Source organism: Phyllostomus discolor, chromosome 10 (assembly GCF_004126475.2).
Source record: "Phyllostomus discolor isolate MPI-MPIP mPhyDis1 chromosome 10, mPhyDis1.pri.v3, whole genome shotgun sequence".
NCBI classification, from domain to species: domain Eukaryota; kingdom Metazoa; phylum Chordata; class Mammalia; order Chiroptera; family Phyllostomidae; genus Phyllostomus; species Phyllostomus discolor.
The window spans coordinates 53,998,782-54,012,618 of record NC_040912.2 but is presented as its reverse complement, the minus strand read 5'-3'; the positions used below and the strand labels follow the sequence as shown (position 1 = coordinate 54,012,618).

Genomic DNA, 13,837 nt, shown 5'->3' with positions numbered 1-13,837 from the left:
AAAGAGAAAAGAGGTACAATAAGTCAAATTCAGAGGAGGACATATGAGGCATCCCAATTAACCTTGAGCACAGTTACAGAGTAGTATTACATGTAGTTTAAATGTATTCTGGGTGAAGCCAATTTATAAATTTAACCTGTGATTTAGTGAAAACACTTGCTTTTTCTTGAAACAATTTATTCACTCTTAGGGAAGGAGATAGGATTTTGATTCCTTCACTAGACTAGAGACCAATTCTTGGATCAGGTGTGGTTACCAGAAGGTTTTTAGAAAAGGCACAGTATGTGCTGTTGCTTTTTAAAATATGGGGAGTAATGCTGGTGAAACATCTGAAAGAGATTTTATACTATTGAGATATTCTTTTTACTCCAGTAAAACTTCAGGTCTCTTTGTTTTTTATATACCTATTGAAAAATCTATCTATTTAGCAGCTATCTATCTATCTATCTATCTATCCATGTAGCAGCTATCTATCTATCTATCTACCTATTTTTCAATTACAGTTTACATTCAATATTATTCTACATTAGTTTCAGAAGTAAAACATAGTGGTAAGAAAATTATGTACTTTATAAAGTGATCCCCCCATGTTTCAAGTACCCATCTGCCGTGTACATAGTTACTACAATATTATTGACTATATTCCCTATGTTGTAATCTACATCTGTGAATATTCTGTAACTACCAATTTGTATTTTTAATCCCTTCACTGTTATCAACCAGCACCTAACACCCCTACCCTCTGACACCTGTCAGTCTGTTCTATGTATCTATGAGTTTGTTTCTACAGTATTTTACTTTATTCTTTAGATATCACATGTAAGTGGAATCATATGGTATTTATCTGTCTTTGCTTGATTTATTCCACCTAACATAATACCCTCTAGGTTCATACACGATGTCACAAAAAGTAAGATTTCATTATTTTTTATGGCCAAGTAGTACTTCACTTTGAACACAGCTTTTTTTATCCACTTATTTGTTGATGGGCACTTGTGGGCTGCTTCATGGCTACTGTAAATAATGCTGTAATTTACATAGGGGTGGATATATACTTTTGAATTAGTGTTTTTGTTTTCTTTGGTTGAATATCCAGAACAGAAAATGCTGGATCATATAGTAATTCTATTTTTAATTTATTGAGGAATCTCCATCCTGTCTTCCATAGTGGCTGCTCCAGTTAAAATCCTACCAACAGCAAAAAAGGGTTCCCTGTTCTACACATCCTCACCAACATTTGTTATATGTTGTCTTTTTGATAACAGCCATTCTGACAAGTGTGAGGTAATATCTCATTTTGGTTTTGATTTCCATTTCCATGAAGATTTCTAATGCTTTACATATGTCTATTGGCCATCTGCTAATTTTTTCATTCAGTTTTTTTTACATTGTGCAGTATGAAATTTTTATTTGTTTTAAATATTAACCACTTAGTTATATCAATTGCAAATAACTTCTCCCAGTCAGTAGGTTGACTTTTCATCATGACAGTTTTCTTCACTATCTAAAATCTTTTTAATTTTATGTAGTATCATTTGCATTTTTAACTTTTATTTTCTTATCTTCACTCAAGGAACTCTATCCCCCTCCCAAAAAAAGATTGCTAAGACTGATATCAAAGAGTTTACTGCCTGTGTTTTCTTTTAAGACCAGGTCTCACATTCAAGATTTTAATCCATTTTTTGTTTCTTTTTATATATGTTGTAAAAACATGGCCTAATTTCTTTCTTAGTTTTTTTTTTTGCATGTGTCTGTACACTTTTACCAACACAAATTTTGAATAAACTGTGTTTTCCACATTGTATATTTTTGCCTGCTTAGTGATAGATTGACTGTATATTGGTAGGTTTACTTCAGTATCTCTATTATGTTCCATTGACCTATGAGTTTCATTTTGTTTCAGAACCTTAATGTTTTCATTACTATAACTTTATAGTAGAGTTTGAAATCAGGGTACATGATATCTCAAACTTTGTTCTTGTTTCTCAAGAGAGCTTTGGCTATTCAGGGTTTTAATGGTTCCACATACATGTGAGGATTATTTGTCCTAGTTTTCTGAAAAGCACCACCAGCAGTTGAATAGAGCTTGCACAGAATCAAGAGATTGCTTTGAGTATTATGAAGATTTTAGCAATAACAATTTTTATAATCCATGAGCATGGTATATTCTTCCATTTATTTGTGTCTTCTTCAATTTCTTCATTAAATGTCTTCTAGTTTTCAGAGTACACTTATTTTGCTTACATGGTTGAATTTATTGCTATGCATTTCATTTTTAATGCAATTGTAAAAGGGATTGTTTTCTTTTTTATTTAATTTTTATTGTATTTTCCATTACCATTTGGCCTCCTTATAACACCCTTGCCCAATGATCACGACACTGTTGTCCATATCCATGGGTCCTTTTTCTTTTGTGCTTGATACCTCCATTCCCTCACTATTCCCACTAGCTATCACTCTGCTCTCCCTCTATATGTCTGTCCCTATGTTACTTGTTGGTTCAGTTTATTCATTAGCTCTCACACTGTAGTGAAATCATATGGCATTTGTCTTTCTCTGATTGGCTTATTTTACTTATCATAATGTTCTCAAGGCCCATCCATACTATCATAAATGGTAAAATTTTCTTCTTTTTCACAGCTGAGTACTTAATGCATTGTGTAAATATTCCATAGTTGTTTTATCACTCATTTACTGATGGACACTTGGGCTGCTTCCATATCTTGGCAACTGCAAAAAATGCTACATTGAACACAGAGGTGCATATATTCTTTCAAATTAGTGTTTCCTCTTCCTTCAGATACTTCCAGAAGAGGGACACTGGGTCAACAAGAAGATCCATTTTTAATGTTTTGAGATATCTACATACTGCTTTCCACAATGGCTGCAACAGTCTGCATTCCCACCAACAGTGCCTTTGGTTCTCCTTTCTCCACATCTTCACCAGTACTTGCTGTTTGTTGATTTATTGATGATAGCCATTCTGACCACTGTGAGATGGTATCTCACTGTGGTTTTAATTTGCATTTATCTGATGATTAGTAACTCTGAGCATATTTTCATATGTCTGTTGGACATCTGTATGTCCTGTTTGGAGAAGAGTCCATTCAGATCCTTTGAACATTTTTTAATTAGGTTGTTTCTTTTGTTTGTTTGTTTTGAGTTTTGTAAGTACTTTATAAATTCTGGATATTAACCCCTTATCATATGTATCAGAGAATATGTTCTCCTGAGGTTGTCTTTTTATTTTGTTGATGATTTCCTTTACTGTGCAAGACCTATTTAGTTTGATGTAGTAGCATTTATATTTTCCCCCCTGCCTACAGAGATACATCTGCCAAAAATATTGCTACAAGCAATGTCTCAGATTTTGCTGCAAATGTTTTCTTGTAGAATTTTTAGGTTCCAGGTCTAACATTTAAGTGTTTGAATCATTTTAAGTTTAGTTTTGTGTGTGGTGTCAGAAGATGGTCTGGTTTCATTTTTTTGCATGGATCTGTGTAGATGATTTTCTCAATACCATTTGCTGAATAAATTATCTTTAGCCCATTGTATGTGCTTTCTTCCTCTGTTGAATATTAATTGACTATAAAGGTGTGGGTTTATTTCTGGGCTGTCTGTTAGGGTTCATTGATCTATTTCTCCCTTTTTATGCCAGTACCATGCTATTTTGATTACTATGGTGTTATAGCATAGTTTTATTTTGTTTTGTTTATATTAGGTAGCACAATTCCTCCAACTTTGTTCTTTCTCAGGATCACTGTTGCTATTCAGGGCCTTTTGTGGTTCCATATAAATTTTTGAAATATTTGTTCTAGCTCTGTGTAATAAGTCATTGGAATTTTGATAGCAATTGCATTGAATCTATAGAATACTTCAAGTTATATAGACATTTTAATGACATTAATTCTTTCTATCCATGAACACATTATGTGCTTCTACTCGTTTGTGTCTTCTCCACTTTCCGAGTTCAGTGTCTTATACTTTTCTGAGTATAGGTCTTTTACATCCTTGGTTAGGTTTATTCCTAGGTACGTTATTCTTTTGGAAGCAATTGTGAATGGGATTGCTTTCTAAATTTCCCTTTATGTTAGTTTGTTTACTGGCATATAAGAATGTAACATTTCTGGATATTAATTTTGTATCCTGTTACTTTGCTGAATTCATTTATCACTTCTACCAGTTTCTTGATGGAATCTTTGGAGTTCTCTATGTACAACATCATGTCATCTACAAATAAAGACAGTTATACTTCTCCCTTTCAACTTTGGATGTCTTTTATTTCTTCTTCTGGTCTGATACCTGTGGTTAGGACTATGAGTACTATGTTGAATAAGAGAGGTGAAATTGGTCATCATTGTCATGTTCCTTATGTTAAGAGAAACTCTTGTAGTTTTTGCCCACTGAGTATGACATTAGCAGTGGGTTTGTTATATATGGCCTTCGTTTTGTTAGGTGTGCCTCCTCTAATCCCACTTTGCTGAAACTCTTTATCATAAATGGGTTCAAAGCCTCCCCACACCCATGGCCTCAGCAGTTCCCACCAGACACCACTGCAACACGACTGCCACTGCAGCAGCAGAGTCTGCGTGACCATAACTGCCACCCCATCTGACTTTGCCCAAGAACACCACACCAGAGGCGCATGCCCACACCCAACCCAGCAGCCACTTAGGGGATGCCATCCTTTGGGCCTAGACTGGCTTGCTAAGAGGAAGGAGGAGGCACCCCCAACAGAGCAGAGAAGCAGGGCTCAGGGAATTAGCAGTCCCCAGAAAAACCTAAGTCAGTGGGGGAGCTGAACTAGCCTGAAGAGACTTTGAGAGTCCCCAGCACCTAGGACAGCAAAGAGCAAGAAGGTGATGTGTGAGTTGCCCATAATTAGTGCACCTCAAGGACAGCACAACTGGTGAACTGAAGGCATAAATAGCAGGAGGCTCATCCCTCTCTCTTTCCCTCTCCCTGTCCCTCCCCCCTTCCTCCTCTCACTCTCCCTCGTTCTTTTCCCACAGAGGAGACAATAAGACCTGGAGCTGTGAAAGGACCAGAGTCACACCCAAAGAATGATCATCACAACAACTGAGAAACTGAGACAAATTACACTTTGCTATTCCAGAGAACATACGAGTTATTGTTTATTTGTATTACTATTTTTTTATTATTTTTACTTCTTTCACTTTATTAGTATTTTTGGTTCTCTTCTTTTTGTTTAGTTTTCTTCATCTTGTTTCATTAATTATATTCTGTGACTGATTTTCCTTGTTCTCTCTTCCATAGTATATTTTTAATTTTCCATCTTTCACTTCACTTGTGTTCCAACACCACATTACTCTAGGTCGTGTACTTCCTACTCTTGTTATTCATATCACACAGATTCTGTCATATGATTGGTGTTCTAGTATTATTTTAAATAATTGTTGTTCCATAAAATTGTAAGTAATACATAGCACCTCTCCAGGGTCTTAGGCCAGTTCACTGTCTTTGAGAACTTTATTACTGTTGTGGTTAGCTCTGTTCTCTCTCACACCACACCTCTTTTCTATTCTTTACTCTCACAATATCTCATAATCTAACTTCAAGCTCACTGTTTTCTGGATTCAATTCACAACCCCTCCACCTCTAACAAGAGTCTTATCTTTTTTCCACCTTTTCTAAAAACTGGTTGGTTCAACAAAATATCACAGTTAACAATATACTGACCCAAAGAATCTCCTATCTCTTCTTTACATGCTGGTACTTTAAATCCTATACAATACACTTCTGCTGCCTTAATCAATTTGGCCTTCCCCCTCCAACTGATCACATAAAAAGCAGGTGGGATCTGTCAATACCAGTATACCTACTAGAAGAGAGAACCCACCAACAAAAGAACCACCAACAGATAATAAAGGAAGATGGTGAACAAGTAGAAGCCATGCTAACCTCCACCAAGATCAACCTTGAAGTAGAACTAAATGGTGGAGCATTTGCCCAGAACAATCAATTGAACAATAGTGAGAGAGAAGCCTCAGAACCTCAGAGAGATAGAAGAACCAGCTTCAACACAACCTCTACACACATGAACAACAGAATAAAACATATGGCAGGTGGAGTGACCCTTAATAGTCCAGCTGGAGGAAAGGACCCACCAAAGAAAGGCCCAACAATAATCAATACCCAAAAACATCCAAATAGCCAACATACATGACAGCCCAAGAGTAGCAAGTTCAGGATACAGAGGAGATGGCATGACTAAATCTTACAGGACTCCTACTATGGAGGTACACACCACAATTCTAGGGAGCCAGAAGAGATTATAATAAGAAACAGAGGCTAACAAGAAGAGTGTCACAAACAATGGGAAGACAAAGAAAAAAAAAAGCCCAAATGAAAGGAAAGGAGGAAGCCTCAGGAAAAAATGTTAAATGAAATAGAGGCAACTCAACTATCAGATACTGAGTTCAAAGCAATGGTTATCAGGAAGCTCAATGGCATCACTGTGAATTACCAGAAACTACAGAGAAACAATAATAAACTTACTACAAACTATATGAACATGAAAAAGAAATAGAAAATATCAACAAGGCCCAAGAAGAAATACAGAATACAATTTTTGAACTGAAGAACACAGGAGAAGGAATCAAAAACAGGCCACATGAAGCAGAGGATCAAATCAGTCAGCTGCAGAACAAGGTAGAAAAAAATACGCAGATAGAGCAAGAAAAGGAAAAGAGATTCAGAAAGAATGAAGAGGGGTTAAGGGAAATGCAGGACAACAAAAAAAGTAGCAATATGCATATAATACAGATACCAGAAGGAGAAGAAGAACAAGGGATAGAAAACCTGTTTGAAAAAGGAATAATGGAAAACTTCCCTAGTTTGAGGAGAGGAAAAGTCACACAAATCCAGGAAACACAGAGAGTCCCAATCAAGAGGAATCCAAAGAGGCCCACTTCGAGATACATCATGATTAAAATGCCAAAATTGCAAGACAAAGAGAGAATCTTAAAGGCAGCAAGGGGAAAACAAGAAGTGGCATCCAAGGGAGTCCTGATAAGGTTAGCAGCAGACTTCTCAATGGAAACACTCCAAGCCACAAGAGAATGAAAAGAAATATTCCAAGTAATGAAAGCAGAAGCCTGCAACCAAGGCTACTTTACCCAGCAAGGCTTTCAATCAAGATAGAAGTCCCATTAAGGAGATTCCCAGACAAAAGAAGTCTAAAAGAATGCACCTCCACCAAACCAGCTCTGCAAGGGATGCTAAAGGGTCTGCTTTAAGAAAAGGAAGGAAAAGAGTGGCAGAGAAAGGAACATAGGTACAAAAAATGGCAATGAATAAGTACCTATCAATAATAACCTTAAATGTAAATGCATGTAGGCTATGATGAAAAGACAGAATAGCTGAATGGATGAGACATCAGGATCCAGAGGGAAGATGGTGGCATGGTAGGAGGGAGCAGATTCCACTTCCCCCTATGCATGGGAGAAGAACCTAGCCACTCTATGGAGAAGCAGAACAAACAGTCAACAGTACCACAGCCTATGTGAAAATAGGAGATCAAAAATTGTAGGAGACATTGAAAAACTAGATGGTAAGGAGACTGCTTCAGGACAATAAGGGCTCAAGGATCAGCGTGGGGACCAGGGTGTCTGCAGCCCCAAGCCTGGCTCTTGTTGGGTCTGACACAGGGTTCTTGAGAGACAGCTGGGTCAGATGCTCCCTCCCAGCCAAACAAGGTTTGAGCAGCACTGGGAGAGACCTGGTTGCTTGAAGTCGCAGAGAGGAAAATAAGGACTAAGTGGCAAACACACAGGGGCTGTCAATACCCATGCATACCCCTGGCAAGAGTGCATGCCCAAACCTGTGTGACCAGAGGCGACATGGCCCCAAATCCACGACCGCAACCTGGGGAGAGTGTGCTTTGTGGAAAACCCGCAGCCCACACCCACAAACCCTGGGAGAATATACACTCCACAAGACGCGCAGAGGGCACAACCGTAAACCCAAGGAGTGTGCATGCTCCACAAGAGACCCAGAGTCCACACCCGTAAACCCAGGGAGTGCGTACTTGGGAAGGCCTGGATCCCATGCCAATGGCCATGCAGAGAGGCACAAGGCTAGCTTGGGAGAGAAAGTGCGGCTAGCCCGGGGGAGAACAGGCTGAGTGCTGAACAGTAATGGAAAAAAAACAATAGCAATTACTCATCAGCCTGCTGCAGCCAGCAAGACCAGAAAAACCAGTTTAGCCAGTTTGAAAACAGCTAAGGGTTTTGTTTGTTTGTTTGTTTGCTTCTTTTTGATATTTTGGAGTTTTCTAAGTAATTTTTTGTTTTTTAAATCTTACTATTTTTATATCTCTTGGTTCCTTTTGCTTCTCTTTCCATCCATCTAGTTTTATTCCTTCTACCTTTGTTTCCAATTTTATCTCTTCTTCCTTCCTTCTTTTGCTTTTTTTTTCTTTTTACTTTTTCACTTTTCTTTTTTCTTTCTAAATACCCACAAGTGGCACAAAAAAACCTGGAACTGAGAAAAGACCAGAGTTGGACCCAAAGAGGGGGCATCCCAACAGCTGAGAAAGGGAAACATATTTCACTTTGCTATTACAGAGAACCTGCAAGCCACTGCATATTTGTATTATTATGTTTTCATTATACTTACATATTTTATTTTAATAGTATTTTTGTATTCATCTTCTTTCTGATTAGTCTGTTTTGCTTGGCTGGTTATATTGTATCATTAGACAGGTTTCCCCTGTTGTCTCATTCATAATGTATTGCTAATTTACTGTCCTTCATTTCACTTGTGTTCCATTAGCACACTACTCAAGGTCCTATACTCCCTATTTTTGTTATCCAGATCTCATAGATTCTGTCATATGATTGTTGCTCTATTACTGTAAGTAATAGACATTCCATACAATTATACATACTACACACCACCCCTCCCAGATCTTAGCCCACTTCACGGTTTCCTGAACTATATTACTGTAGTGGTTAACTCTATTCGCATACACACTACACTTATTTACTATCCTTTACATTCACCTTACCTTAGAATCTGACCTCCCATAACCTCACTGCTTTCTAGATCCAACTCACAATCCTTCTCTCCCCAAGAATAGTCTTAATCTTCTTTCCATCATTTCTAAAAAGTGGCTAGCAAGGTGGAATATCATGGTCAACACTTACATAGCCAAAGGGTCTCTTATCTATTCTCTACTGGCAACTACTGTAAATACCATAGAATGATCTCTTCCTGTCATAAACCATTTTGCCTTACCCCTTCAACTTATCACAAAAAAAGTAGGTGGAAGTGGTGAACCCTAGGATACCCAAAGGAGGCTACACCACTGAATCTCATAGGTATTCCACCACAGAAGTTCACACCATAAACCCAGGGAACCAGAACAGATCAATTTAAGAAGCTAAAGCTAACAAGAAGAGACTCACAAATAATGAGAAGACGAAGAAACAATCCCCAAATGAAGGCAAAGCAGAAAGCCTCAGAAAGAATGCTAAATAAAATAGAGGCAACTCAACTATCAGATATTGAGTACAAAGAAATGGTTATCAGGAAGCTCAATGAACTCACAATGAGCTACCAGAAACTAGAGGGAAGCTATAACGATCTCACTGCAAAATATATCAGGATGAAAAAGGAAATAGAAACTATCAACAAGGGCCAAAAGGAAATGAAGAACACAATTTCTGAACTGAAGAACACAGTAGAAGGAATGAGAAGCAGGATTGATGAAGCAGAAGATCGGATTAGCGAGCTAGAGGACAAAGTAGAAAAGAACACCCAGAAAGAGCAAGAAAAGGAAAAGAGGTGCAAAAGGAATGAAGAGGGATTAAGACAAATGCAAGACAATATGAAACGTAATAATATCCATATAATAGGGATACCAGAAGGAGAAGAGGAAGAACAAGGGATAAAAAAACTATTTGAAAAAGTAATGATGGAAAACGTCCCTCTTTTGATAAGAGAAAAAGTCACACAAATCCAGGAAACACAGAGAGCCCCAATCAAGAGGAATCCAAAGAGGCCCACCTCAAGACACATCATAATTAAAATGGCAAAATTTCAAGACAAAGAGAGAATCTTAAAGGCAGCAAGGGAAAAACAGGAAGTAACATACAAGGGAGTCCCGATAAGGTTAGCAGCAGACTTCTCAATGGATACACTCCAAGCCACAAGAGAATGAAAAGAAATATTCCATGTAATGAGAACCGGCGGTATGCAACCAAGGCTACTTTATCCAGCAAGGCTTTCAATCAAGATAGAAGTCCAATTAAGGAGGCTCCCAGACAAAAGAAGTCTAAAAGAGTACACCTCCACCAAACCAGCTCTGCAAGATATGCTAAAGGGACTGCTTTAAGGAAAGGAAGGAAATGAAAGAGATAGAGAGGAACCCAGGTATGAAAATGGCAATGAATAAGTACTTATCAATAATAACCTTAAATGGACATGAATTAAATGCTTGGATCAAAAGAAATAGAATAGCTGAGCGATAAGGAAGCATGAACCACACATATGCTGCCTACAAAAGACCCACCTCAGGACAAAAGATCTACACACACTGAAAGTGAAGGGCTAGAAAGAAGTATTTGAAGCTAATGAACAGAAAAAAAAAAGCCAGGGTAGCAATACTCATATCAGAAAAAACAGACTTCAAAGAAAGGGCCATAAAGAGATACCCAGAAGGTCACTTCATAATACTCAAGGAAAGAATAAACCAAGAAGACATAAACATTGTAAAGATATATGCACCTAACATAGCAGTACCCAAATACATAAAAAAAATCTTAGAGGACTTCGGGAAAGATGTTGAGAGCAACACAATTATAGTAGGGGATTTCAACACCGCACTGTCAAAAATGGTTAGATCTTCCAAACAAAATATCAACAAAGATATTGTGGCATTGAACAATGCCCTGGATGAAATGGACTTAACTGATATATAGAGAGCCCTCCATCCCAAAGAAGCTAAATACACATTCTTTTCAAATGCACATGGAATATTTTCAAAAATAGACCCCATGTTAGGACACAAAACAAGCCTCAACAAATTCAACAATATTGAAATGATAGCAAGCATCGTCTTGGATCACAAGGGAATTAAACTTGAAATCAACCTTAAGGAAAAAAAAAACCCAGAACACTCAAAATCATGGAGATTGAATAGCATGCTATTAAACAATGAACTGATCAAAAATGAGATCAAGGAAGGAATCAGAAAGTTTCTAGAAACAAATGAAAATGAACTCACAGCAATGCAAAACTTATGGGACACAGCAAAGGCAGTCCTGAGGGGGAAGTTCATAGTGATACAGGCCTACCTTAAAAAGACAGAAACATTTCAAATAAGCAACCTAACCCTACACCTACAAGAAATTGAGGAACAACAAAGACAGCTGTTAGCAAGTAAAAAGAAGGAAATAACCAAGATCAGAGCAGAATTAAATGACATAGAGACTAAAAGCACAGTTCTAAGGATAAATAAATCAATCAAGAAGCTGGTTCTCTGAAAAGGTAATCAACAAGCCTTTAAGCAGACTCATCAAGAAAAGAAGAGACAGGGCCCAAATAAACACAATCAGAAATTAAGAGGAGATATTACAACTGATATCACAGAAATACAAGGGACTGTAAGAAATTACTATGAAGAAACATATACAAAGAAATTTGAAAACATAGATAAAATGGACAGATTTCTAGAAAAGTGTAATCTTCCAAAACTCAAAGAAGAAGCAGAAAACCTGAACAGAGCAATAACTGCTGATGAAATTGAAACAGTAATCATAAAGCTTCTGACACACAAAAGCCCGGAACCAGATGCCTTCAGAGGAGAATTTCACAAAGTATTTAAGAAAGAGCTAACCCCTATCCTTCACAGACTATTCCAAAAATTCCAAAATGTTGGGTGACTTCCAAACTCTTTTTCTGAATCCAGCATCATCCTAATACCCAAATCAGAGAAAGACATTAACAAAGAAAACTCCAGGCCAATATTGCTGATGAACATAGAAGCTAAAATCCTCAACAAAATATTGGCAAACTGCATCCAGCAAAACGTTAAAAAGATCATACACCATGATCAGTTGGGATTCGTCCCAGGGATGCAAAGAGGATACAATATTCACAAATGAATAAATGCAATATATCACATAAACAAAATGAAGACAAAAATCACATGATCATATCAATAGATGTGGAAAAAGTATTTGATAAGGTACAGTACCCCTTTCTGATAAAAAGACTTAGCAAAGTGGGAATAGAGGGAGCATTCCTCAACATAATAAAGGCCATATTTGAGAGATCTACAGTCAACATCATACTCAATGGGCAAAAATTAAAATCTTTCCCATTAACTTCAGGAAAAAGAGCAGGATGTCTGCTTTCACAACTCTTATTCAGTATAATACTGGAAGTCCTAGCCACAATAATCAGAGAAGATAAAGAAACAATCAGCATCCATATTGGAAAGGAGGAAGCAAAACTGTCATTGTTTGCAGATGACATGATAGTGTACATAGAAAATCCTACCAAGTTCACCAAAACACTACTCGATCTAATAAGTGAACTTGGCAAAACAGCAGGATACAAAGACACTATTCAGAAATCAAACAGATTTTTGTATAACAAATGAAATGTCAGAAACAAAAATCAGGAAAAAATCCCATTCGATATAGCAACAAGAAAATAAGGTACCTAGGAATTAACCTAAACAAGGAGGTAAAAGACCTGTATTGAGAAAACTACACAACACCAAAGAAAGGCATTAATGAAGACACTAACAAATGGAGGCATGTACCATGCTCATGGATTGGAAAAATTAACATCACCAAAATGTCCATATTACCCAAAGCAATTTATTGATTCAATGCAATCCCTATTAAAGTACCAATGACATATTTCACAGATATAGAACAAGCATTTCAGAAATTTATATGGAACCAAAAACAACGTTGAATAGCTGCAGTACTTTTGAGAAAGGAGAACAAAGTAGGAGGGATCACAATATCTAATATCAAACTGTATTACAAGGCCACTGTAATCAAAACAGACTGGTACTGGCATAAGAACAGACATATGGACCAATGGAACAGACAGAGAGCCCAAAAATAAACCCAAGTCTCTATGGTCAATTAATATTTAACAAAGGAGGGAGAACCATAAAATTTAGTAAAAACAGCCTCTTCAACAAATGGTGTTGGGAGATCTGGACAGCTACATGCAAAAAAATGAAACTCGATTACCAACTTACACCATACATACAAATAAAATCAAAGTGGATAAAAGACTTAAATATAAGTTGTGTTACCATAAAATTCCTAGAGGAAAACATTAGCAGGAAAATCTCAAACATTCTATACAGCAACATCTTCATTGATAAGACCCCTAAAGCAAGGCATACAAAGGAAAGAATAAACAAATGGAACCTCAGCAAATCAAAAAGCTTCTGCACAGCCAAAGAAAACAGCATTAAAATGAAAAGAGAACTAACTATTTGAGAAAACATATTTGCCAATGATACCTCAGACAAGGGTTTGATCTCCAAATTATATAAAGAATTCACACAACTCCACTCCAGGAAGACAAAAAAAAAAAGCAATTAAAAAATGGGCAAAAGACTTGAACAGACACTTCTCCAAGGAGGAGATACCACTTCACACCAGTCAGAATGACCATCATAAACAAAGCAACAAACAAGTGTTGAAGAGGATGTGGAGAAAAGGGAACCCTAGTGCACTGTTGGAAGGAATGCAGACTGGCACAGCCACTGTGGCAAACAGTACTGAATTTTCTCAGGAAACTAAAAATGAAACTGCCTTTTGACCCTGCAATTCCACTG

The 13,837-nt window shown here is 37.2% G+C and overlaps 1 protein-coding gene across 1 annotated transcript in view; it reads right to left on the bottom strand.

The window, feature by feature from the left end:
* The window catches only part of SUGCT (succinyl-CoA:glutarate-CoA transferase), a 996,774-nt gene that overhangs the window by 507,755 nt on the left and 475,182 nt on the right, over window positions 1-13,837 (bottom strand).